This window comes from Felis catus, chromosome A1 (assembly GCF_018350175.1).
Source record: "Felis catus isolate Fca126 chromosome A1, F.catus_Fca126_mat1.0, whole genome shotgun sequence".
In the NCBI taxonomy this organism is placed as follows: domain Eukaryota; kingdom Metazoa; phylum Chordata; class Mammalia; order Carnivora; family Felidae; genus Felis; species Felis catus.
This window is the reverse complement of record NC_058368.1, coordinates 102911503-102935815: the sequence shown is the minus strand read 5'-3', so window position 1 is coordinate 102935815 and position 24313 is coordinate 102911503. Positions and strand designations below refer to the sequence as shown.

Sequence of the window (24313 nt, the reverse complement as noted above, 5' to 3'; positions counted from 1 at the left end):
AGAGTGGCGTGTATATAACGAACACTCGGTATTTGCCGCATGAATAAAGAAATGATGAATAGCCAACAAATCAACAGTCCTCGGGGAATTTATCATCTGTTATGAGGGCTTATGTCAAAAATACAAAAGCTGGTAGAATACGAGACCGTGTCATCTTTGGCAGGCACGGGGTAGTAAGACCCCCGACTTTTTGCCTAGGGATACACGATTCTCTTGTGTGATCCAGCAGACCTTGTAAATTAATTTCACTCTGTCCTTTGGAGCCAAAGCTCTGCTCATGACTGTTCTTCAGTTTACTCGGCTTTTCTTTTTTTTTCCTTTTAAATACATTTCCACTGGGTCTTGAGGGGCCTTGTCTGCAACTATGTTTGGATAAGATTCAGATGTTTCTGGGATCGCTAGCCAAAATGCCATCTAATAGGACCCCAGTCTGTCTGGTTTACTGTCTCAGGGAGCGATGCTTACCAAGCACAGGGTCGCCTGAGACACTCGGGAATCCTCCCCGCCTACCTCAACATGCTCCCCTCACCTATTCACCTGGCGCTGGTCACAGCCTCTCTCCCTTCTCACCACCCTGCTCCCACTGCTGTATCCTAATCCAGCTAATCGTCATTCCTCAGGTGGCTAACGGACTCAGCTTTGGAATAGGCCTCGCATCCAGTTTTTTCTAACCTGCAACCTGCCTAAATGTGTCTAAATCCCAAAACTGATTCAGTTATTCCTCTACGAAAAGTCCCACCAGTCCTTTCCATTGTCCTTACGATGACATCCAGTTTCTAGCATGGCCCTTGACAGTCTTTGCTGTGCTGTCTCTCCAGACTCATCCTGTTGGGTCCTCCCCAGAGCCAACCTGTCTAGACCCTGGAGCTCTAGGCTCTGGCCACATGGAATTTCTTTTATACATCTCTTCTCACTTCTGGTCCCTTCACAAACAATTTTTCCTGCCAGGAGTGTTCTTTCTGCCTAAATCCTCTGCATCCTTTAGAGATTATGTTTAAGACTCACAGCCTGGAGGAAGTGTTCCCTGGCCTCCTGGCTAGATCAGATGATCCTGCTCTCACTCCCCAATGGTCCCCAATACCTCTACCTTCTAACTTCTGATACACTTTAAAATTTTTTCTTGGGGCGCCTGGGTGGCGCAGTCGGTTAAGCGTCCGACTTCAGCCAGGTCACGATCTCGCGGTCCGGGAGTTCGAGCCCTGCGTCGGGCTCTGGGCTGATGGCTCAGAGCCTGGAGCCTGTTTCCGATTCTGTGTCTCCCTCTCTCTCTGCCCCTCCCCCGTTCATGCTCTGTCTCTGTCTGTCCCAAAAATAAATAAACGTTGAAAAAAAAAATTAAAAAAAAAAATTTTTCTTAATGTGGTATTTATTTTTGAGAGGGAGAAAGACAGAGTGGAGCAGGGGAGGGGCGGGGAGAGAGGGAGACACGGAATCCAAAGCAGGGTCCAGGCTCTGAGCTGTCAGCACAGAGCCGGACGCGGGGCTCTAACTCACAAACAGTGAGATCATGACCTGAGCCGAAGTCAGACGCTTAACCGACTGAACCACCCAGGAACCCCTCTGCCACACTTTTTCAATCAGGTAGTTTTCAGTCTCTCTCTCACGAAAGACTTCAAGGAGGTCTCTAAGGAGAGGTTCTTTGTTACTTTCTCATTTTTAGATCACTAGCATCTAGCTTGGCACCAGGTACCCTGTTGGCACTCAATAAATGTTTTTAGAATAAACGCCTGAATGAATAAATGAATGAGTGAATGAATGAATGAACGAACGAACAACCTCTATGTGGGATGAACTGTAATAGAAACAAAGAGAGCATAGGGGCAGCAAGGTGGCTCAGTCGTTTAAGCTTCCGCTTTGGTTCAGATCACAATCTCACGGTCCCTGAGTTCCAGCCCCGCGTTGGGCTCTTTGTTGACAGCTCAGAGCCTGGAGCCTGTTTCAGATTTTCTGTCTCCCTCTCTCTGCCCCTCCCCCACCCCCACCCCCACTCATGCTCGGTTTCTCTCTCTCAAAAATAAGTAAAGCATCAGAAAAGGAAAGCATAGAGGGGGCGCCTGGGTGGCGCAGTCGGTTAAGCGTCCGACTTCAGCCAGGTCACGATCTCGCGGTCCGTGAGTTCGAGCCCCGCGTCGAGCTCTGGGCTGATGGCTCGGAGCCTGGAGCCTGTGTCCGATTCTGTGTCTCCCTCTCTCTCTGCCCCTCCACCGTTCATGCTCTGTCTCTCTCTGTCCCAAAAATAAATAAAATGTGGAAAAAAAATTTAAAAAAAAAAAAGAAAAGGAAAGCATAGAAATGAATCAGTAGACTTCCACAATAATCAAAGAGAAAAGCAATAAAAGCCTCTGATACATAAGAGCTGTATCAAGGGAAAGAAAGCAGTGGCCATGGAAGACACTATGGAGGCACCAAGTTAGAGTGACAAGAGAAAGGGAGAGCTCAAGCAGGTGACAATATGATGCTGGCATAGCCAAAAAGAAAACAAGTGCGGTGCCTGGGTGTCAGTCATTGGAGCATCCTTGACTCCTGTTTTCAGCTCAGGTCATGATCCCCGGGTCATGAGATCGAGCCCCTCACTAGGCTCCACACTGAGCGTGGAGACTGCTTGAGATTCTCTCCCTCTCCCTCTGACTGTCTTCCCAACTTGCGCTCTCTAAATAAGTAAACGAATAAACAAACAAATACATAAATTGAGGATAAGCACATACATGCGTCGTTTCGAGAAAACACACAGAAAATCAAGTTGCTTATTTTTCGAGCGTGACAAGGCGAAGTTCTGAAATAATTGCCACAGTGTTTCTCTTCGGCATTTCTCTTCCTCTCTGGTTTCTGGTTTTTTGAACTCACAGCAGAGGCAACGGCCACGAATAGCAAAGACCAAGCTTATGAAGATATTTTTTTTTTGTCCAACCATGTGACTTTACACATCAAGATTAGGCGCTGTAGGGGCTCACAGCCCTGAGTTCAAGCCATAACTCAATTGAAGGAATACGACCTGGTGTAAGAACAGTATTCTAACCCGAGAGGATCCGAGCATGCCACCAGCTGTGATGGGGGGGATCAGAAGGGCCTACGTAGGGATCCAAAGCTGGGGAGCTGGGGATCTGCTGCTGCCTCCCCAAGGCCAAACCCAGGGATGAGCGCTCCGTAAAGAACCCCAACAAGCTTGGGTGTGGCTACCAGAGAATGGTGTCTTGCTTCTTGGGTGAGGCGCAAGGCGGTTGTGGGATTCCCACGAAAGCCCTCGCGTCAACATCACGCGTGCCTTCATCACGTGTCATCACGTGTGCCGAGTAGTCAGTGGACTTACAAATCAGAAAAGCACTCCATAGCCAGGACCAGAAGGACGCCAAAGGAAGTGTGTGACTGAAGAAGAATGGCGGCCGTAAACAGATAGGCTGTGGATGCACCAGGAATAAACGGCAGTGATGTGAGAGCAGAGGGATATTTATATGTCGTTGGAAGGCATTGGGACTGGGCGCCAGTGACTGGCCCCATGTCCTTGCCACAGTGCAACCAGCCTGGAACTGAAGAGAAGGGAAGGAAGGGCATAGTTGAGAATATCTTCAGTTGACTGATACTGGCCCAGAATATGCTAACAAAAATCTGAAAGTGCTTTACCTTGACTTTTTGTTTTGTTATTTTTTGTTGTTAGCGGCTATGGGCCCAAAAGCTACGGTACGGGCGGCTGTAGAGAAACTTTCCTATTACATTTTTGCATACGTGAGTCGTACAATGTATGAAATACATTATATTATATATAATATATATATATTATATGTATGAAATCCATAATAGCAATAAAGGTGGTGGATACACAGATAAGTACACTTCTAGAGAGAAAAAAAAAAAAACATTGCTGGTCTCATTTCTTATTATCTTAACAAATGACCTGTAACTTAAAATACCCATGTCCATATTTATGTATTTAAATTTTTTTAATGTGTATTTATTTTTGAGACTGAGAGAAACAGAATGCCACTAGGGGAGAGGCAGACAGCGAGAGGGAAACACAGAATCCGAAGCAGGCTCCGGGCTCCAAGCTGTCAGCACAGGGCCCAACGTGGGGCTCGAACTCACGAACCGTGAGATCATGACCGGAGCCAAATTCAGATGCTTAACCGACTGAGCCATGCAGATGCCCGCATATTTCTGTATTTGAATGTGCCTTGAGAGAATCTTTTTTTTTTATCTTCCCCCCAGACTGAAAATATGAGGACTCTGTTCTTTCTTGCTGTTATTTCATTTAAAGAACTGTCTTTTTTTAAGTGATTCCACCATAGTAATGACCAGATATTCCTTCTGCTTAAATGAGGTCGTATAAGTAGTGTGATATTAAATTATTGTAAAAGTGCGTGTGGTCATTATATTACATACATGTCATTGCATTGTCGTTGTTGGGTTACACATGTGTAATCCATTGTTCAATGGGCATAGAGAGCATCAGCATGTTTCATGTGGCACTGAATCAAATAGTCCCAGCATTTTCAACTTGGAGTGACTTTCCAGATGATTCAGCCAATGCATCATTATACAAACGAGGGATTTGAAGCCAAGAGAAGTTAAATAATTTGCTCAGTCACATTGTCCATTAATGCTGCAGCTAAAATGAGACCCCTGGCATAGACTACTCTGATCATTTTAATTAATTCCAAGAATAATATGCTTTATAAATTGGTTTATCACTTAAGACACCTTCAGTGGCAAATAGCTGGAGATAGAATTGGAAGTAGTTTAAACAATAAGGAAAACGCATTATCTTGTATAACAGACAGCATGAAGATAAAGCAATTCCAAGGTTAGTTAACTCTGTCAACGGCTTGGATATTTTTTCATCTCCGTTCTCCCGTCCTCACTGTATCAGATTGTTCTCAGGCCGGCTCCCCTTCTGGCCATGAGACCACCGGGGAGTGGTACCAAGTAGTACCAAGCAACTTATGCCTCTCGAGCCAACAGAAAAAGAAGGTGGCATTTCCTAAGTGGTACTTTATCTGAATAAAAACCATTTCCCGGAAGAGCCACCTGAAGACTCACCCATATTTCTCTGTGACCAGAATTGCATCCTGTGTTCATACAGTAAGACCACCATCAGGGGCTTACATGAATCAGGGTGTTCAAGGTAAAGAAAGGAGTCTACCTTTCTCTAAGGCGTGTGGCCATTTTTAGGTAGGTGGCTCCCTGGAGGAATCAGGAGTCAAAGATGAAACAGAAAGGAAAGGGAATCATCAGAAGACAACCAATAGTGTCTGTCATAACTGGCACATATTCTTGGGCATGAATCAAAAGTTGGTGCTAACCAGTAGAGAGAGGATGAGTATTCCCAAGGTCTGATTGAAAATCCTTGATAAAGCGAGTAACTCTTTTACGAGAGAGAAAAATTAGTCACATGCTTGTTAAAAACATTCTTTTATATGTATTTATTTTGAGAGAGTGAGAGAGAAAAAGGTAGAGCATGAGTGGGGGAGGGGCACAGAGCAAAGGGGACAGAGGATCTGAAGCAGGCTCTGCGGTGACAGCGGAGAGCCCACTGTGGGGCTCGAACTCATGAACCATGAAATCATGACCTGAGCCAGAATCAAGAGTCGGACACTTAACCAACTGAGCCACCCAGGCGCCCCTAGTCGTGTATTCTTAACGACAGCCCAGATTATCACATACAGGATTTACTTAAATAGCACAATTAAAAAACTAAAAACAGCACAATTTCTTCAATGGGTTATAATTTACGTTGAAATAACCCATTTTGGCTTGGTTTGCTTTTTTTGTGCTAAATCATGGTATTTGGGAAATTAGCAACCTTATTAAAAAAAAAAACTGCTAGTTAGTATCCCTACAGATGAGGGCACTGAGGTTCTGAGATGCTTTTGTGATTCTCAAAGTGTGGTCTCTGGATTCGCAGTATTAGCAACACCTGGAAATTCATGAAAAATGCAAATTATTGGGCGGTCTGTCTCACGCCTGTGTAGAATCTTTGGGAATGGCCTGGTCATCTGCATTTTAACAAGGCTTCCAAGTCATTTAGATACACTGGAAAGTTTTAGAACCCTGGTGCAGAACAAATAACATTGTTGAGCCAGGATTTGAACATAAAGTATCTTATCTCCAGAGGGCTATGCATTTAACCAGTATGTTAAACTGCCCACAACCCCCCCCCAAAGTAAACACAGAGTTCCTAAATAAAACAAATATAGAACAATGTTTTATGCTTGTCTTCATTCTGGGCGGGGGGGGGGGGGGGGGGGGAGGGGGCGGAGAATACTAAATTGTGTGGGACATCAAACTACGATAGAGCAAAAGCAGTACTGTTTTTGTACCCGTACGTCACTCTTGATTCTCCCGGCATCATAAACGTAATCCATAGGAATTAAGAAGGTGATGATGTATAGTAACCAGTGTGGCCTCACTATTACCTGGTGTTGTGTTCCTCACTCCAGGACGCGGAATTGAGAGGTGGGGAGGATTGAGTTCCTAAGTGAACCAGACCCTGGGTTTCCATTTACCAAAGTCCTTCTTCTGCTAATTTTACATGCAAATGATCCAAGGCAGAATTGGATGAAAGAGATGAACCATGAGATGCCTGTAGGTTCCTTGAATAGACGTTTTTATAATGATGACAGGCACACACAACACCACATTCTTGGAATTATATTGCCTTGTGTTACAAAGAGCTTATTCTTCCCATAATGACATCTTGATAGAATGTGGGTGGGCTGAATAGCTCCCAGGGCATTAGCGAAGCAATGACATAAAATCATTGTTTTATTTTCTGTAGCTCCTCTGGATAGCTTGAGGGAAATTATGTGACGACTCTGCAAAATGATGGGTAACTCTGAATTCCAGAGAAATGAGTCAAGGGATCGCGTGACATCATCAATTCAGAAAGGACAGAGTTTGGGTCCTGTTCGTGCAATCAAGACCTTATAGTCTATTTTCTTGATAGTTTCCAGATATTTCCTTTGTGAGCTACATAATTATTTTTGCCAAAGTTCCATGCATCTTACTTTGTTTTCATTTTTTTCCCATTTTCACCCTAAAACTGTGAGAAGTAACCATTCTCTCTTTGAACGCTTGATATTACACGGCAGTAATAGCAAAACGGCAAAACACGGACTTAGGTGTATATACAAGCAAACTATTTAGGATTTTATTCCGTTGCATGCCATCTATTTACTTGAAAACAAAAGTGGTAGCTGTTCAAGATGAGTAGCCATATCCTGGCTACTGTAGGTGACCCTGAGTCACCTACATAACTTATCTAGGCTTCAGTCACCTGATCTGTAGATTGGGGATACTAAAGTGACCAGATAGGAATATTTAAGGTTTGAGGGGCATCTGGGTGGCTCAGTCATTTAAGCAGCAGACTCCTGATTTCGGCTCAGGTCATGATCTCACTGTTTGTGGGATCAGCCTCCACCTCAGGCTCTGCCCTGTGAGCGCAGAGCCTGCTTGGGATTCTCTCTCTCCCACTCTCCCTCTCTCTGCCCTCTCCCGCTCAGACACGTGTTCACACTGTCTCTAAATATAAATGAACTTAAAAGAAAAAACTTTAAAATAAATAAACTTAAAAAAAAAAAGAATATTTAAGGTTTGATGAAGTCCTACATTTCGGTCACTTACCCCATGACTAACTCTTGGATAGTAACCAGCGCCTATTACTATCATTCGTATTTTCTCATTCCCCATTATCATTATCATGGTGAAGATAATTTGGAAAACGCGAATAAATGCATTTTTTGCAGATTTTGTACATTTTTCTGGGAAGTACTATCAGTTTTGTGAAATTCTCAGAAGTGTCTTTGACTTTTAACGAGTGTTAAGCACAGCAAAAGTTCTTTGTATATTAATCACCGTATCCTCAAAAACCAGTCACTGATGTTGAATGTGTTGAACAAATAAACTAGCTTATATGAAACTACCTGCTTTAAAAAAAATGTATGTTTGTTTGTTTATTTATTTACTTATTTTGAGAAACAGAGAGAGAGAGAGAGAAAGCATGAGCAAGGGAGGGGCAGAGAGAGAGGGAGACAGAGATACGCAAGGAGGCTCCATGCTCTTAACTCACCCTATTAACTCAGAGCCCAACTCGGGGCTTGATGTCACGAACCATGCAATGACCCGAGCCAAAATCGAGCTGGATACTTAACCAACGGAGCCACCCAAGCGCCCCTGAAACTACTTGCTTTTGAGGAACCGTATGAGAATGCTCCTTTTTTACGTCTTAGTTAAATAAAAGTAGAATCACAGATTTGCTTTATGGTTGTAGATACAGATATTTCTTTTGCCAAATGTTTTCTAAGCAAGGTATGTTAATTGCTTTCTTAAATCGTAGCATTTTACAACACTTTCTGTTTTATGAAGACTTGAAATGGAAAACACTGCCAAGATAACACTGAAATTACAAGTGCATTGTTATCCAGCATACTGGCTGACTCTGGTTGTGCCTTCTGTGCCTGGATCTTGACAGCTGGTTGGTTAGAACCAGGCTGGGATTGCAGAGTCTACTTCGTATTATTAATTCTCTCCCTACCCTGGTTGGCAAACTCATTTCACCCTTCACCCTAGGAATAAATAAATGAATGAGACAGGATAATCTGAGGGGCTCCATGGTCCCAGCTGAAATGCTGGTCCAAGACTTTGTCTCTTGAGAACCTTCCCTTTGTGTAATTCGGAGCTGGACACTTAAAAAATAAAACCAGGTTGTTTCCTTTGCTCAGGGTAACCGAGAGGCAAATTACAGGCCTACCTCATTTTACTGTTCTGCCCTTTATTATACTTTGCAGACCCATGTTTTTCACACGTTGAAAGCTTGTGGCAATCCTGCGTTAAACACGTCCATCACGCCATTTTTCCAACGGCACTTGCTCACCTTCTGTCTTTGCGTCACATTTTGGTAATTCTTGGCATATTTCAAATGTTTTCATTGGTTTCGTCTTTGTGACCGTTGATATTACTGTGGTAATCATTTGGGGCACCGTGAACCGTGCCGATGTGCCGATGTTAAGACAGCAAACTTAACAAGTGGATAATGTTCCACTTGCTCCACTGACTGCCTGTACTCATCTGTCTTCTTCTCCTCAGCTTCCGTATTCCTTGAGACACAATTTTGAAACTAGGCCAGTTCATTTCCCAATATTGGCCTCTTCCTTCAAGAGAAGGAAGAGTTGCATGTCTGCCTCTTGAAAACAAAAGCTACAAATGATTGAGATTAGTGAGGAAGGGCATGTCAGAAAGCCAAGAGGCCAAAAGGTAGGCCTGTTGCACCTTCACATTTGGCGCAGTTGTAAAGGCAAATGAAAGTTCTTGAAGGAAATTAAAAGTCCTGCTCCGGTGAACACATGCATGGTGAGAAAGAGAAACAGCCTTGTTGCCGACATGGAGAGAGGTTTAGTGGTCTGGTCGGAAGATCTAACCAGCCACAACATTGCCTGAAGCCAAAGCCTAATGCAGAGCAAGGATAATTCTCTCCAGTTCTAAGAAGGCTGAGAGGTAAGGAAGCCGGAGAAGAAAAGCTTGAAGCTGCAGAGATTGGTTCATGAGATTTGAGGGTAGAAACCATGCCTGTAACACAAAAGTGCAAGGGGAGGCAGGAGGTGCTGATGTGGAAGCTGCAGCAGGTTATCTGGAAGATGTAGCTAAAATAATCCACGAAGGGAGCTACCCTAAACAACAGATCGTCAGTGTAGATGAAACAGCCCTCTACTGGAAGAAAATACCAGCTAGGACTTTCATAGCTACAGAGGAAAAGTCAGTGCCTGGCTTCAGAGTTTCAAAGGGCAAGTTCACTCTTGTTGGAGGCTAATGCAGCTTGTGACCCTTAAGTTGGAGCCCCTGCTCATTTACCATTCTGCAAACCCTAGGGTCTTGAGAATTATGCCAGATCTATTCTCCTGTGTTCTATAAGTGGAATAGCAAAGCCTAGATACCAACACATCTGCTTACAACATGGTTTACTGAATAGTTTAAGTGTTGAGACGTACCACTCAGAAAACAAAACAAAAAAAGATTCCTTTCAAAATATGACTGCTCATTGACAATGCACCCGGTCACCCAAGAGTTCTGATGGAGACGGACAATGAGATTGACGTTATTCTCAAACCTGCGAATGCAACATCCATTTTGCAGCCCAGGGGTTAAGGAGTCATTTCCACTTTCAAGTCTTATTACTGAAGAAATACATTTCCTAAGGCTACGGCTGCTATTGAGGAGATTCTTCTGACAGCTGTGGGCAAAGTACATTGTAAACCTTCTAGAAAGGATTCATTGTTCTAGATGCCTTTAAGAACATTGGTGATTCATAGGAAGGGGTCAGAATATCAAAGCGCATAGGAGTTGGAAGTAGTTGATTCAAGCCCTCATGGATGACTTTGAGCAGTTCTAGACTTCAGTGGAAGAAGTCACTGCAGATATGGTGGGGACAGCAAGAGAGCTAGAAGCAGGAGCCTGAAGATGTGACCAAACTGCTGTGATCTTCTGATAGAACTTGAATGGATAAACAGTGGCTCTTATAGATGAGCAAATAAACTGGTTTCTTAAGACAGAATCCACTCCTAGTGGAGATGATGTGAATATAGTTGAAGTGACAATTTAGAACATGACATACACTTCATTGATAAAGCAGTAGCAGGGTTCGAGAGGACTCACTCCAATTTTGAAAGAAATTCAACTGTGGGTAAATATGAATGGAATGGACTGTTCACTTTGTTTTTAATGATCCTTAACCACTGTAGGTTAAAAAAAAAATGTTCTAGTTCCATATTTAGAATTGTAGGAAGGAATTTGTGCTTCAATGAAAAACTATGCATTGCCTGGACTCTAAAAGATACTCCTCAGGGTTATCTAGTTGTGAATGCCCTGAAATAATTTTGCAATCAACTAGAAATTGTGAATACCTTCTAGGAAAAGAAAAACAATTCTTATCTACTGACATGCATACTCTGTCCTGTGGATAAGAGCTGACTTCGCTCTCCACATCCCGAAACACAGTTTTGTTCTCCGTATGTACATCCATTGCAGTATTTCCGACCTATAAGTCTACGTGTTCTTAAGTTTCTCCTTTGGGCTGACAATGAGAAAATCTGCTTGGTTCCCTCATTAATTAATGAACAGGATTAAAACTTTAACACATGTTCCTTTTTCATGTTTTTATGACAGTCACGATTTTTTGAAAGCTCACTTTTGGCAGAATTTTGCAGGGTTTCTTTTCAGGAACAGATAACCTAAGTGTGGCTACACAAATGCCCAAAGTTCTTTTTTTTTAATTATAAAGATAAAGTAACTGCCTGACGATGGGGCACAGGGGATCTGTTTCACCTTGCTGACTTAAATATTTTTCCTATTTCATGGTCTCTCATGGTTGGTTGAAATCAATTGAAATATCTTCTACCTCTTACCTGCAGAATTCAAACAAGTCACACGCTGAATTGTTCACTTCAGACATTTCACACATTCTTTCTTATTTGATGCACATTCCACTTCACATCATTGTATATTGATTACTCCCTGAGTCAAGAATTCAATCTGAGATTCTATCAGCCAGTCCCCATTACTATGAAGGGGATGTCCTCGCTCTCCTTGGTTTCCCTCTGACGAGACTCATTCCAATCATTGTGACTTCATTTATGACATCCTTCTCCTAATGTTTAACTCTCCTTTATATCTGCCCCCAGCATACAGCTCGGCACACAATCACTTATTTATGAATGAATAAATGAATAAGGGTCAACCTTGCCACCCATCTGTTTTTCTGAAACACAAATTATTAGATATGGCTGTCCAATGATTTCTAAAACACAGAAGTTGTGCTCTTGAGGGGCTCTTAAAATATATTTGTGAATCTTCAGTTAAGGTAACAGACACATATAAGAATCAAAGCATTTTTAATAGTGAAAGAAAAGTTTAACCATAATCATTTTTTAAGTCAATATTAAAGAGTTTCAAAACCCAGGAAATACATATATTCCGAAACTCTAAGAAACATATGGACATGGGGTTGGTTTTTCTCTCCCCTAAGTTTACTGCTTTAAGAGTAGAAAAATCAGGGCGCCTGGGTGACTCAGTCATTTAGGCGTCCCACTGTTCATCAGGATCAGGTCAGGATCTCACGGTTTGTAAGTTCGAGCCCTGTGTGGGGCTCTGGGCTGACAGTGGGGAGCCCGCTGGAGATTCTCACTCACTCCCTCTTTCTCTGCCTGTCCCCTGCTCATTCTCTCTCTCCCCGCCCCCATCTCTCAAAATGAATAAATAAACTTAAAAAAAATAGAGTAGAAAAATCAAGGTGAGCTCCAAATCTTGGCCTTTATTTTCCTGAGAGTTCAGTCTTCCAGACTATAAGCTTCAAAAGACCCTATCTGCGAGAATCACTGCTATAGACCTAATACCTATAGCCCCATACCTGACATGAATGAATGAACCTAATGACCTCATTCGTACTTGGATTTATATTTGTAAAACATGCGCCAATGTGTGTGTATGAATGTGTGTGTGTGTGTGTGTGTGTGTGTGTGTGTGTGTGTGTATGTGTGTGGGTGGGTACGGTAGTATGGGATGAGCATAGCTGCAAGGTTTTTTTCTCTCTGAGGCTAAATCATTGAAATAGGGGCATAATGTTATGAATTCAACTTTTTGGTGCCAATATTTGGCCAAAGGATGGATGCTGACCCTTACTCTCTGAATCAGTCACAAACCAAGAACTAAGTTTGCTTCTTCAATACAATGATTACATTCATCCTGTATCCTCCTTTACTCTTTACTCATATAGTAGTTTTAGCTATGGACATCTTCTGCAGGCACAAGGACTTAACTGGAGTCCGGAGGTCAATGTGTGGGTAAACTCTATTTTTTTTTTCCACTCAATTTGAATTACAAACCTAAAGAGACATTGCTAGGTAAATAGCCACTCAGGTCAAACTAAGTAAATCCAGGAGAATGCAACAGATACATTAAAAGTGTTACTCAGCATGTCTAAACAATTTTCAGGTGGAAGAACTCTCTGTCCATCTCAAGTTCGTTGAAACATGAATAGAGGGGCGCCTGGGTGGCGCAGTCAGTTAAGCGTCCGACTTCAGCCAGGTCACGATCTCGGGGTCCGTGAGTTCGAGCCCCACATCGGGCTCTGGGCTGACGGCTCAGAGCCTGGAGCCTGTTTCTGATTCTGTGTCTCCCTCTCTCTCTGCCCCTCCCCCGTTCATGCTCTGTCTCTCTCTGTCCCAAAAATAAATAAACATTGAAAAAAAAAATTAAAAAAAAAAAAAAAAGAAAAGAAACATGAATAGAATACTCTATAACAATTGGTGGCCTCCTGCAGGCACTCAAAACAACTTAGTGTCCAGCTTCAATTCCCATTTTCAAGAGGATGGATAGGCTTGGTCTCCTTTTTATCACTGACTAGCAGAACGTCTGAATTCCTCCTGGACTTTCACAAAGTAAGGCCCAGGAGTGGCTTTAGAGGTTTGACTTGAACATTAAATCACAATAAAGTCAAAAGCATGAGGGAGTCTCCTCAAAGGGAAATCAGACCTTCTCTTTGCTTCGTTTTATGTGTATGTCTGTGTACAAATACATCTACTTAGAGATCCTTCTGTTCCATTCCCATCAGGCAAAGCTCTAAGATAGGACCATGCCTTCTTCCTCGATTGCTTTCTCCCACGTCGAGAGCTTTTGGTCTTTTGAGATAAAATTACCAAGAAATTTAAAAATTCGTCTCTAAGTGTTCATACATATTCATATATAGGGCCAAAAAGTAAACATACTTTTACTTTGCAGGCCACACAGCCCCTATCACAAGTACTCAGCTCTGCCATTTTAGAGTGAAAGCAGCCAGAGATGTCAATGAATGAGCATGGCTGTGTTCCAGAAAGAGTTTACTTATATGGAAGGAAGAAGGAAGGAAGGAAGGAAGGAAGGAAGGAAGGAAGGAAGGAAGGAAAAGAAATGAAGAGAAAAGAAAGAAGAAAAGAAAAGAAAAAAAGAAAAGGAAAGAGAAAAGAAAAAAAGAAAAGAAAAGAAAAGAGAAAAGAAAAGAAAACAAAACAAAAGAAAACAAAACAAAAGAAAACAAAACAAAAGAGAAAAGAAAAGAAAAGAATACTTACAAAATAGTCAGTGGGCCAGAGTTGGACTATGGGCCATGGTTTGCTAACTCCTCAGCAAGAAGGTTTTGGAAAGCAAGAAATTTGGCTTAGTAGGTAGGTAGGTAAGTGGGTAGGTGGATACATAATTATATAAATATAAAAAAATTCGTATGGGCGGGTTACACCTTATTATAAACTGACGTAGCCAGTTTGGTAGATGTCAGGGCTGCATATGGTTACAGGGAATGAGGCTTACCCAACTCCTCTCTGAGATCATAATGAAAGTAGGTCCCTGACTTATTTCTGCTACACTGAGATACACTACCAAGTAGGCATGAATATACTAGCAAACAAACTTGATAAAGTCCGATCCCTGTGTCCTTTTGGAACTTGAAAAAAAAAACTTAATGAAAACTTCACCTAAAGCAAACTTGGTAATTTTAAAGCTGTAGGATGCAGATGATCCTATATTCAAGTCTAGAGATTAAAAATTCTCTAGGGGTGCCTGCGTGGCTCAACTGGTTAGGTGCACAACTCTTGATTTCGGCTCAGGTCATGATCCCGCTGTTTGTGAGTTCAAGCCCTGTGTCAGGCTCTGTGCTAACAGTGCAGAGCCTGCTTGGGATTCTCTTTCTCTCCGCCTCTCTCTTTCTCTGCCCCTCCTGTGCACACGTGCTCGCTCTCCCTCTCTCTCTCTCTGTCTCAAAATAAATAAACAAACGTAAAAAAAATTCTCTAAATCTGTGGTGGGACACAGCATTAACTGACAATCAAACTTGAGGTACCAGTTGAGTTTTTAACTTCTAGTCCTGCCTGTGTTGGGAACGCGAAGAGGATGTGAAGGTATTTCTGTAACATCTGGATCCGCTAAAGTTGCCGGGAGCCCATTTCAATGATCTATTTTTGCCAGTTAACAATCCAGTGATCTCACCAATGATAAACAATGTTTAACTTTTATTATGCAAATGTCCTTAATCTGGGCTGTAAATCAGTTCTGAGGAGAGTTGAGACCCTTAGAATAGCCCCCTGTGCAAAGTGAACCTTTTGATTAAATGCCAGGACACCACCCCTGTCCTGGGAAATCCTGATGAGAACATATGACCACCTTTCAGATACAGGTGGAAATTAACATACATATATACCACCATCAGACGCCATGACTATCCCATGTTTTTTAACTGGCTTATTCTGTGTAGGGTATATGACTAGCTGGGCTCTGTTGGAGTTTAACCCCTAGCAGGAGGTGAAAGTGCTCCAGATCCAGGGAGGAGAAGGTAGAAACCAGTGTGGCGAAAACAGATGAGGGTCAGGCAGGTTTGGGAAGGGGACGAAGGGGGAATTCCAATCTAGAAGATCGGATCGTGGCTTCAGATACGCAGAATGAAGATGATGCGTGGTTATTCCAGGAAGTCTTTCCCAACAGGATGGATTTGACAGGAACAAAGTGGGTCAGTAGGTTCAGCAAATCGGGTGGCTATCTGAGAGACTCACTGACACAGGACTTAATGATCCCATGTATAAGGAATAGGAGGAAGTATTGGTATTTGGTCAGTTGGCTTCTCTCTGCTCTAGATGAAGAGCACAGAAGCTCGATAAGGCCTTAACTTTGATTTCCATGAGCTGGGCTTTAACCAGATAGGTTGTGCCAAGTTCAGAACAAATTGTCAAATGAGTACAAACTTGAAGATAACTTGTTGAATTAAGATTAAAAACAGAGAGGGGGGCTGGGTGGCTCAGTAGGTTGAGCATCCCACTTTGGCTCAAGTTGTGATCTTGAGGTCGGTGGTTTCCAGCCCTGCTTCTGGCTCTGTGCTGACAGCTCAAAGCCTGGAGCCTGGTTCCGATTCTGTGTCTCCCTCTCTCTCTCTCTGCCCCTCCCCCCACTCGTGCTCTGTCTCTCTCTCTCTGAAAAATAAACATTAAAAAAAAATTAATGATTAAAATCGGAGGTTGTGCCAAGTGAAATTGGGGTTTCACTAGCTTCTCCTAGTTTATGAAGACATCTCCAAATCTCCTTTTGTTCTTTTTAAAAAAAATTTTTTTAATGTTTATTTATTGTTGAGAGAAAGAGCACAAACGGGGGAGGGGCAGAGAAAGAGGGAGACACAGAACCTGAAACAGGCTCCAGGCCCAGAGCTGTCAGCACAGAGCCCGACGCAGGGCTTGAACACAAACTGTGAGATCTTGACCTGAGCCAAAGTCAGACTCTTAACTGACTGAGCCACCCAGGCGCCCCGCCAGTCTCCTTTTCTCCCAGATTCCTTCAACTCTGTCCATCATATTAACTATTCTGCTTAGCTCACATCCAAGGTGACTCAATGTGTGCAGTATTCTAAACCTTCTTTCGAAATGTGTTGACAGCTGGTGTCATTGCTATGCTAAGAAGGGACTCAGTTGGACCTTTAGGGATGGGAATCGGATGAAGCAGTTTTCCTTGCAGAGGCCATAACCCTAATTGAGTAAATCCCGGTGCTACAAGAGTATTGCAGTTATAGAAAGGATACCAAAAGCACTTCAAGCATTACATAATGAAAGTAAAACCCAAGTGCAATGATAAATTCTGGATATTTTGTTGAAGGTATTCGTAGCTCTGTTTGAAGTGGCCGTAATACAAGTTCCCACACACAGGTGAAGTCAAGAGATCATCACATAATGCAGTCTTGAAGTGTTGACTTTTTTTCTTAAGTTGGTTTATTTTGAGAGAGAGCACAGGGGGAGGGGCAGAGGGAGAGGGAGACAGAGAATCCCAAGCAGACTCCACACTGTCAGTGCAGAGCCCAACATGGGGCTCAGTCTCACAGACTGGGAGATCATGACCTGAGCCGAGATCAAGAGTTGGACTGTGCCCCCCAAATGCCCCAAAGTGATGGCTTTTATTTTTAACGTTTATTTATTTTTGAGACAGAGAGAGACAGAGCATGAACGGGGGAGGGGCAGAGAGAGAGGGAGACACAGAATCGGAAGCAGGCTCCAGGCTCTGAGCCATCAGCCCAGAGCCCGACGCGGGGCTCGAACTCGCGGACCGCGAGATCGTGACCTGAGCTGAAGTCGGACGCTTAACCGACTGTGCCACCCAGGCGCCCCCAGTGATGGCTTTTAAAAAACAACCTTATCATTAAAATTTTCAAAACTGTACGAAGATAGTATAATAAAGTCCAATGTTCCCAGAACCTAGATCTAATAATTATTCTAGGTCACATTTACTTTGTCTATCGTTTTATTTTTCTTTTGCTGAAGTCGATGACGTGTTTTTGACTCCAAAAGTCAATGTTTGTCATTATTTAGAATTGGTTTTCTGTTTTTCTTAATGCTGCTTTTTTTTTTTAATATTTCTTTATTTACTTTGAGAGAGGGAGAGAGAGAGAGAGGGAGCATAAGTGGGGGAGGGGCAGAGAGAGAGAAGGAGAGAGAGAGAATCCTGAACAGGCTCCAAGCTGTCAGCACAGAGCCCCGTGTGGGGCTTGAACTCGTGAACTGTGAGATCATGACCTGAGCCGAAGTCAGATGCTTAACCGACTGAGTTACCCCGGCGCCCCTGCGTTTAGCTCTTAAAACTGTCAAAGCAATCCTGGGATTGTGAGACTTCTTTCTAAATTTCTTTATCTCGCTGTATGCGTGGCTTCCCTGTGGCAGAGATACAGAAAGTAATCTAGCCTAGTTGTGGAGATAATAATACGCCAACATATTGGTACTTCATTTCTGTTTAAGACCATTTGCCTTCTACCACTTTCTTCCAAAGCAATATTGTGTTGTTTTAATATTGTTAAATTAGAACAATAAAAGATAGTGCTAATTATTTTTTATTTTGTTTGCATATCATTATAACTGTGCCCTGTGCCCATAAAAAAGGAGCTAACAAATAGTTGGAAACCATGAATGTAACCACAGTTTGGAATCAAATAATCCCTAGCTGCTTTTAACTGCTTAGGACCTGGTCCAAGATACACGTCGTCGCTGTCTCTCGTAGTTTGCTACATTTTGAAGGTCATGCCTGCTGGTACCCCTGGAGTTAAGAATTTGCCAGCATCTTCAGTCTGACCTCTTGATTCATGGGTTTATAACTCAGCCGTTTAAATTTGCCCCAAGCCAGAACTTAATAAAAAGTTTTAATCTGAGGACGCTAAGTGTGTCTTTGCCTGTGTGTGAATGTCATACGTTTATTTTTCCTTTTTACAAGAAGTTCATCCAAAATATATGTGCATGACAGCTTAGCCGTGTCAGGGCTATGTCAAATAATTGAAGAATTTGTTCTAAGACTGCATAAATAATAGAATTTACGAAAGCCTTTCCTTTGGAAAGGAAACTCTTCAATTCATAAGGCCAGGAAACTGGAGACTTTTTTACAAATAAGAAATAAGTTAGAAAAAAAAAAGAGAGAGAGAGAGAAAATGAAGCCCTGGCTTCTTGGAACTTGAAAATGAGCTTTTACTCATCTAGCATTTCACTGGGTCTGTTTACCATAAGAACATTTTGAAATTTGGTATAATGACATTAAATAACCACAATTGAGACAAACATTCTATAAGGGATTGTTATGGGTTGCCTCTAATGTGGTAATAGATGTCATTTTAAAAATGCAACTGTACTGTCTGGATGAAAGACGGTGACTCCTAACACATTGGTTACAGACAATTGAATATTACAGCCTTCTTTCCTCCTGGCTTGCTGCTATCATTTTATGGAATGTAACCAGTGTTGGATTGGCATGGGATTCTTATGGGATCAGAGAAAGCTACCATTCAGAAAGCTCTCATGTTCACTGTGAAACAGACAATAAATCTACAAGACTAAAGATGTACTTGCTGTCAGTACCCTTATGAAAGAACCCTTATAAGCCCATTTCTGAAATCTGGTGAGTGTCCCGGAGTTCAAGAATGCACTCAGCACGTCTAAGTCCCAGTGTCCTTTTCTGTGAAATAGGGATGCTGACCCCTCACAGAGTGATTATGAAAGGCCAAACTGGAGAAACATACAAGATCCACTCACTTCATTGTTTATTTTCTGCCTCCTAGACCTATAACTCGTTTGCACTGAATTAACCTCTTATTTGGCACCCTTCATTGCCCTGGGTGAGATAAAAGTGACGTAAGTTTTTTACTGCAATCCTCTGAATGTAATGACATTAAACCTACGCATTAATGTGTGATGAGCCCATATATTTATATCATTTAGCAACATCACTCACCCAATCCTAAACTAAGATTTGGCTCCCCACCTATGTAGCTTTGGGTTTGTTTGTTTTTATTTCTTAGAGTAGTTTTGTCACTTTCTATATAGAAGTTGCACATATTTCTTAGATACTTCCTCCAAGATTCATAGGTTTTATTTTTATGATCAGTGAAATTTCTTTTCTGTCACTCTGTGTTCTAACTACATAGCGTTTGTGTAATGTAATTATCTAGATATGTGTATATTCACCTTGTATTTAGCCACTTTGCTGAGTCTTATAAACTAAAAGGATTTTTCAGCGGATTATTTTGACGCTTCTCGGTAATAATCCTCTTCTGTAGTAGTTCCACTATTTGTTTTTGTTTCTGTTTCATGTCTTATTGTGTAGGTCACAATTTCCACAATATAACAATATAATATTTCCACAATATAACATAAATATAATCCACACATAATGATAATGGCCAGTGTTTTCATACTCCAGCTTAAAGAGATGCCTCAAGTGTTTAATATCTAAGTATTATGTTGGCCATTGGTTACAAATAAATCCTCTCGTTAAAGAAAGATTCACCTGTTCTCTTACCTAGATTTGTGCCCAGACAACACCATTATATAAAACAAGGTATTCTTGAACCTCAGAATGCAGGCCTCTAAGTGAATGTCCCCCTCCCAAAATTAAAGTGGCCTTCCTGCCTCCCCACAGGACGCCTTCCGATTTCCTAAATAAAGTAAGAATTTTGAATCTTTGTAGAGGAAACTCTGATCTCTACTTCCATGGTGGGGATGAGATAGACTTCCACAGTCCCACCTTCTCAAGTGCCGGGGTCTTCCGGGCTGAATCACACCTGACACGGCACTCCGTCGAAGCAGGACTCTACCAAGCCCATCCAGAAGCCTCCTCACCAGTCTCTCCTCCAGGTGAGTGAACCTGGGGTGCCCGGTCCTCGCACACATCTCCCAAAAACGGTCCATTATTTTGATGGTGAGCCCAATTCAAATACATACTTTTAAATATTTTAATACTTTATCTGTAAGTCATTGTAAAATAAAACAGCCCCTACACTTGAAGATACATCCGCTTTGCAATATTGAAAATAACACGTCAGGGCTCATCTCTGCTTTCGGGGTTGTGGTCAAGTCAAAACTTTTGTTCACCAACAGTAGGAGAATCTATACATCCATGTGTTCGACATGCCCTACCCCCGTTACACCTCCTTCAGATATCACATCCTAACATACCACATCGTTTATTCCGGCATTGTCTGTCTCCCCAATCAACACGTGATCTCCACCAGGACAGGAGCCTTGTCTGTCTTGTTCACTAATAAATCCCAAGATCTAAAACAATGCTCACCATAAAATAGTCACTCAATATATATATTTTTTTAAATCAGTGAGGGGGAACAGAAAAACAGTCTGATGCTTTTGCCAAAACAAAAGCTTTTGTGAAAGTGAACACATGTTGTCATTTTTAGAAGCACAAAATTAGGGGCGCCTGGGTGGCGCAGTCGGTTAAGCGTCCGACTTCAGCCAGGTCACGATCTCACGGTCCGTGAGTTCGAGCCCCGCGTCCGGCTCTGGGCTGATGGCTCGGAGGCTGGAGCCTGTTTCCGATTCTGTGTCTCCCTCTCTGTCTGCCCCTCCCCCGTTCGTGCTCTGTCTCTCTCTGTCCCAAAAATAAATAAACGTTGAAAAAAAAAATTTAGAAGCAGAAAATTAAAAACACTTTTCAAGTTATTCCTTTCCAACTTGAAAAGGTAAAAAATTTTCTCTCTTCAGGCACTTGTCGCACTGTTATTTTTGAAATATCGTAGACGTTTGATGAGGAACACACCATGAGGAAAGTAGTGTTAGAAGAAAAAAAAAAAAGAATCTAAGTAAAAAGACGAAAGTATCAACGCTAACCACACGTATGATGATAAAATGACCCTGGAGGCAGAAACCATTCTCATTGGTCCAGAATGATGGCAGAAATGTAATGAGTGCTTCATAAATGTTTACTGAACACATGAGCGAGCCAATAAATGAACAAATGAATAGCATTCTAACGATGTAAAAAAAGTCACGTGTGAGAATGTTCATGGGAATTCAGGAAAGCCAATGGCTTCCCACAAAGAAGTAAACGCTGTAAAGGTGGTTTAGGATCAGAGGTCGGAAAAGGACTTTGGATAATGAAATCATTCTAGGAAATTCAAATTACCCTGGAGGTGCACTCATCACACTCTGAGTCTGCATCCTAACGACGCCTAATGGAAGAAAGCGACAAAACCCAACGCAGCGTTTCACATCCATGAAACATACCAGCCATTCCGACGTCGTTCACTTTTCCTTCTTCATCTCCCACCTCAACAATGTTGCATTTGAGTGTGTATGAGTCAAGGAACAAAGCAAGTCTTCCGTATTGAGACGTGCTCATTTGGATGCAAGAGCCTCTGTTCTTCCACGCAAAGAATCCCATCTTTTCTGCTCAGTGGCCACCCCCCTTATATTAGAGTGTCAAATGTAGGCTACTTTGTGATTGTGATTTAGAATTCCTGGCATTTACTACCCAGCTAATTGTAGCTTCCAATTAGTCTTTCCTGATAAGGAGATGCAGTTTCCTCACTGATGTGATCTTGCGCTGTCCACAAATTGGTATGCGGAAACAGATTACAGCTTTGTGCTGCTGCAGCATTTTATTAAACTATCTGAAATTCAGAAGGGAGTTTTCAGCCCTCGTTTTCCTAGCATTGCTTCCACCTTCATTTTGCAATTAGTGTAAATCGGTGCTTGTCGGGAAGGAGTATGAGAGGTGTGCCCTGTGGTTAATTTTCCTGGGACTACCCTAATGGCTTTGATGTTTCACAGCAATGCATCTTTCATCAGATGGAGTCTTTTTGTCCTACGCACAGATATATGGACTCCACAACAAGTTTATAGCTCCTTCTTGACATGATTCCAAGGGCAGTCTTTGAGGGGTCAGTCTCTTTTAAGGGAAGACAAGCTTCACAAGAGGTATCCTATTGTTATCGGACGCCAAAACTGTGTTTCTTGGAGTGTGGAGAGAAGATTCTGTATCACTTGGGAACTTTTTCAAAATGCACACTCTTAGGGCACACACCAGCGCTCCTGAATCAGAAACTCAAAAATGGACCTAGCAGTCAGTGTTTCAATAAGCCTTGTAGGTGATTTCAATGCAAGGTCAAGTTTAAACACCAAAGGTTCAAAGAGATCATGGAGGAGATGTTGTTGAAGACCAAGTGTTTTCACACTTCAGTGCATGAGGATTCATGAACATTCTCACGCGTGACTTTTTTTCCATCATTAGAATGCTATTCATTTGTTCATCTATTGGCTCACTCATGTGTTCAGGAAACATTTATGAAGCTTTTGTTGCATTTCTGCCATCATTCTGGGCCAATGAGAATGGTTTTCGCCTCCGGCTTCATTTTATCATCATACGTGGTGGTGAGTGTTGATACTTACATCTGTTTACTTAGATTCTCTCTTTTTTGTTGCAGGAACACTGCAGAAAATCTCATCTTTTACATCTTTGTAACCTGTTGTAGCATTTCCTCGGTGTGGTGCTTGCCTGTAAACCAAAGCCTAACAGGGTCTTTGAACTCAGTAGTATTCTGTGGTCTTAGAAATACTTAAATTACAGAGCTAAATGGAAAACACCAAGACTTTGAAGAGGTCAGAGGGAGACTTGCTTCTGTTGCTATCATTTTGAAAGAAATCTTAGGTGAATTAGGTAACCTGGAAATGCGCTATAAGCTTGTATAGCACGGGACATAGTTTGCTGTGAGGCAGTTTGTATTGGAGAGATACATCTATCCCCTAAGAAGAATAACCAGAGCAGTAAAGGACTACAACGAACAAAGAATTAGAGATTGAAGACATGCCCTTTGTTGCCATCCTGTTACTAACATGCATGGCCAAATACATTTTTCAGCTCCCAGAAAGCTATTTCTCCTCTGTAGAATTCATTTAACAACAACAACAAAAAAAACAAACAAAAAACAAAAAAACCATTGAATCGTCTGTGCAACATGCCAAACTTTGTGTTGCTGGAGAGACAAAGATGAAGTCATCATCTTTCCTGACGAATGCATGCAAAGAGTTAAAGTAGATGGTGGAGGATGAGAATGTCACTGAGGAATGCAGCATAAATACTATGACCTGATGGCTCCTGTCGCTAGTTCGTAAGGGTTCTTCCATGACCTGGGCCCTGGGCTTGATTGTTTAGACTCACCTTCTCCTTCTTCCTCTGTGTCTGCTAGAGCCTCCAAGTTTTATGGATCTTCCCTTTGACATTTCTCTCAGCATTGTGTCCTCTCCTTCTCCGCAGCCTCGGGATCCTTCCCAGAACTTGTCACCGTAGTTGACAGTTCCTGCGGTAGCCCTCCACCCCTCTCCACGCCTGCCATCTTCTTTCTAAGACATCCCACAGCCTGTGACCAGATTTGCCTTCCTGAAATGCTTTTATTCTCCGGTCTCAACTCTGCCTCTCTGTAGCAGCTCCTGCCGAAACTTTTCCAGGTCATCCAGGCATCTGCAGGAGTGCGCCTCCCTCCCACCCACCATGACCTACGCTCCTCGTCTGGGCTGCTAGACCTGGTTCTCTTTTGTGTCACCACCACGCTGCATGCACCTGAGCTGTGAGTCTTTACCAACACCTCCCTAGCCTCTTGCAAGGTCCCGCCCTCCCCTCCACGTTTGGTCCTCCCTCACCCCTCCGTGGGCTTTCTCAGTTCTGCGGTCACAGAGATTTCTCCTACTCTGAATTTCTACCACCAGTATCAACAAGTTCATTAAGTTCATCACAGAGTCCTTGTTTCTTCCTGTTTTTAGAGCCTGCAGGTGTCTCTCCTTTAAGGGGAGGGATTAGGTCTTTCACCCTTGAGTTCCTTCCTGCTGTGTCCATTGCTCTGCGGTGAGTCACACACACGCTTTGTCTCTCACACACACGGTCAGCGCAGGAAGCACAGGAGAAACTCAGGAAATGTTTGGTGGGTGAGTTCAGTAAGGCAACAGACATCTGTTGCTTTCTCTTTGCCAGACTGGCATACATCCGCCTTCCTGATTTCCAAGCTCTC

The 24313-nt window shown here is 42.5% G+C and overlaps 1 long non-coding RNA gene across 1 annotated transcript in view; it reads left to right on the top strand.

Moving 5' to 3' along the window:
• The window catches only part of LOC111560609, a 285719-nt gene that overhangs the window by 139763 nt on the left and 121643 nt on the right, over nucleotides 1-24313 (top strand). The window contains exon 3 of the long non-coding RNA XR_002742603.2: nucleotides 19987-20153. This is a non-coding gene — a long non-coding RNA (uncharacterized LOC111560609). The remainder of the gene's footprint in view (nucleotides 1-19986; nucleotides 20154-24313) is intronic.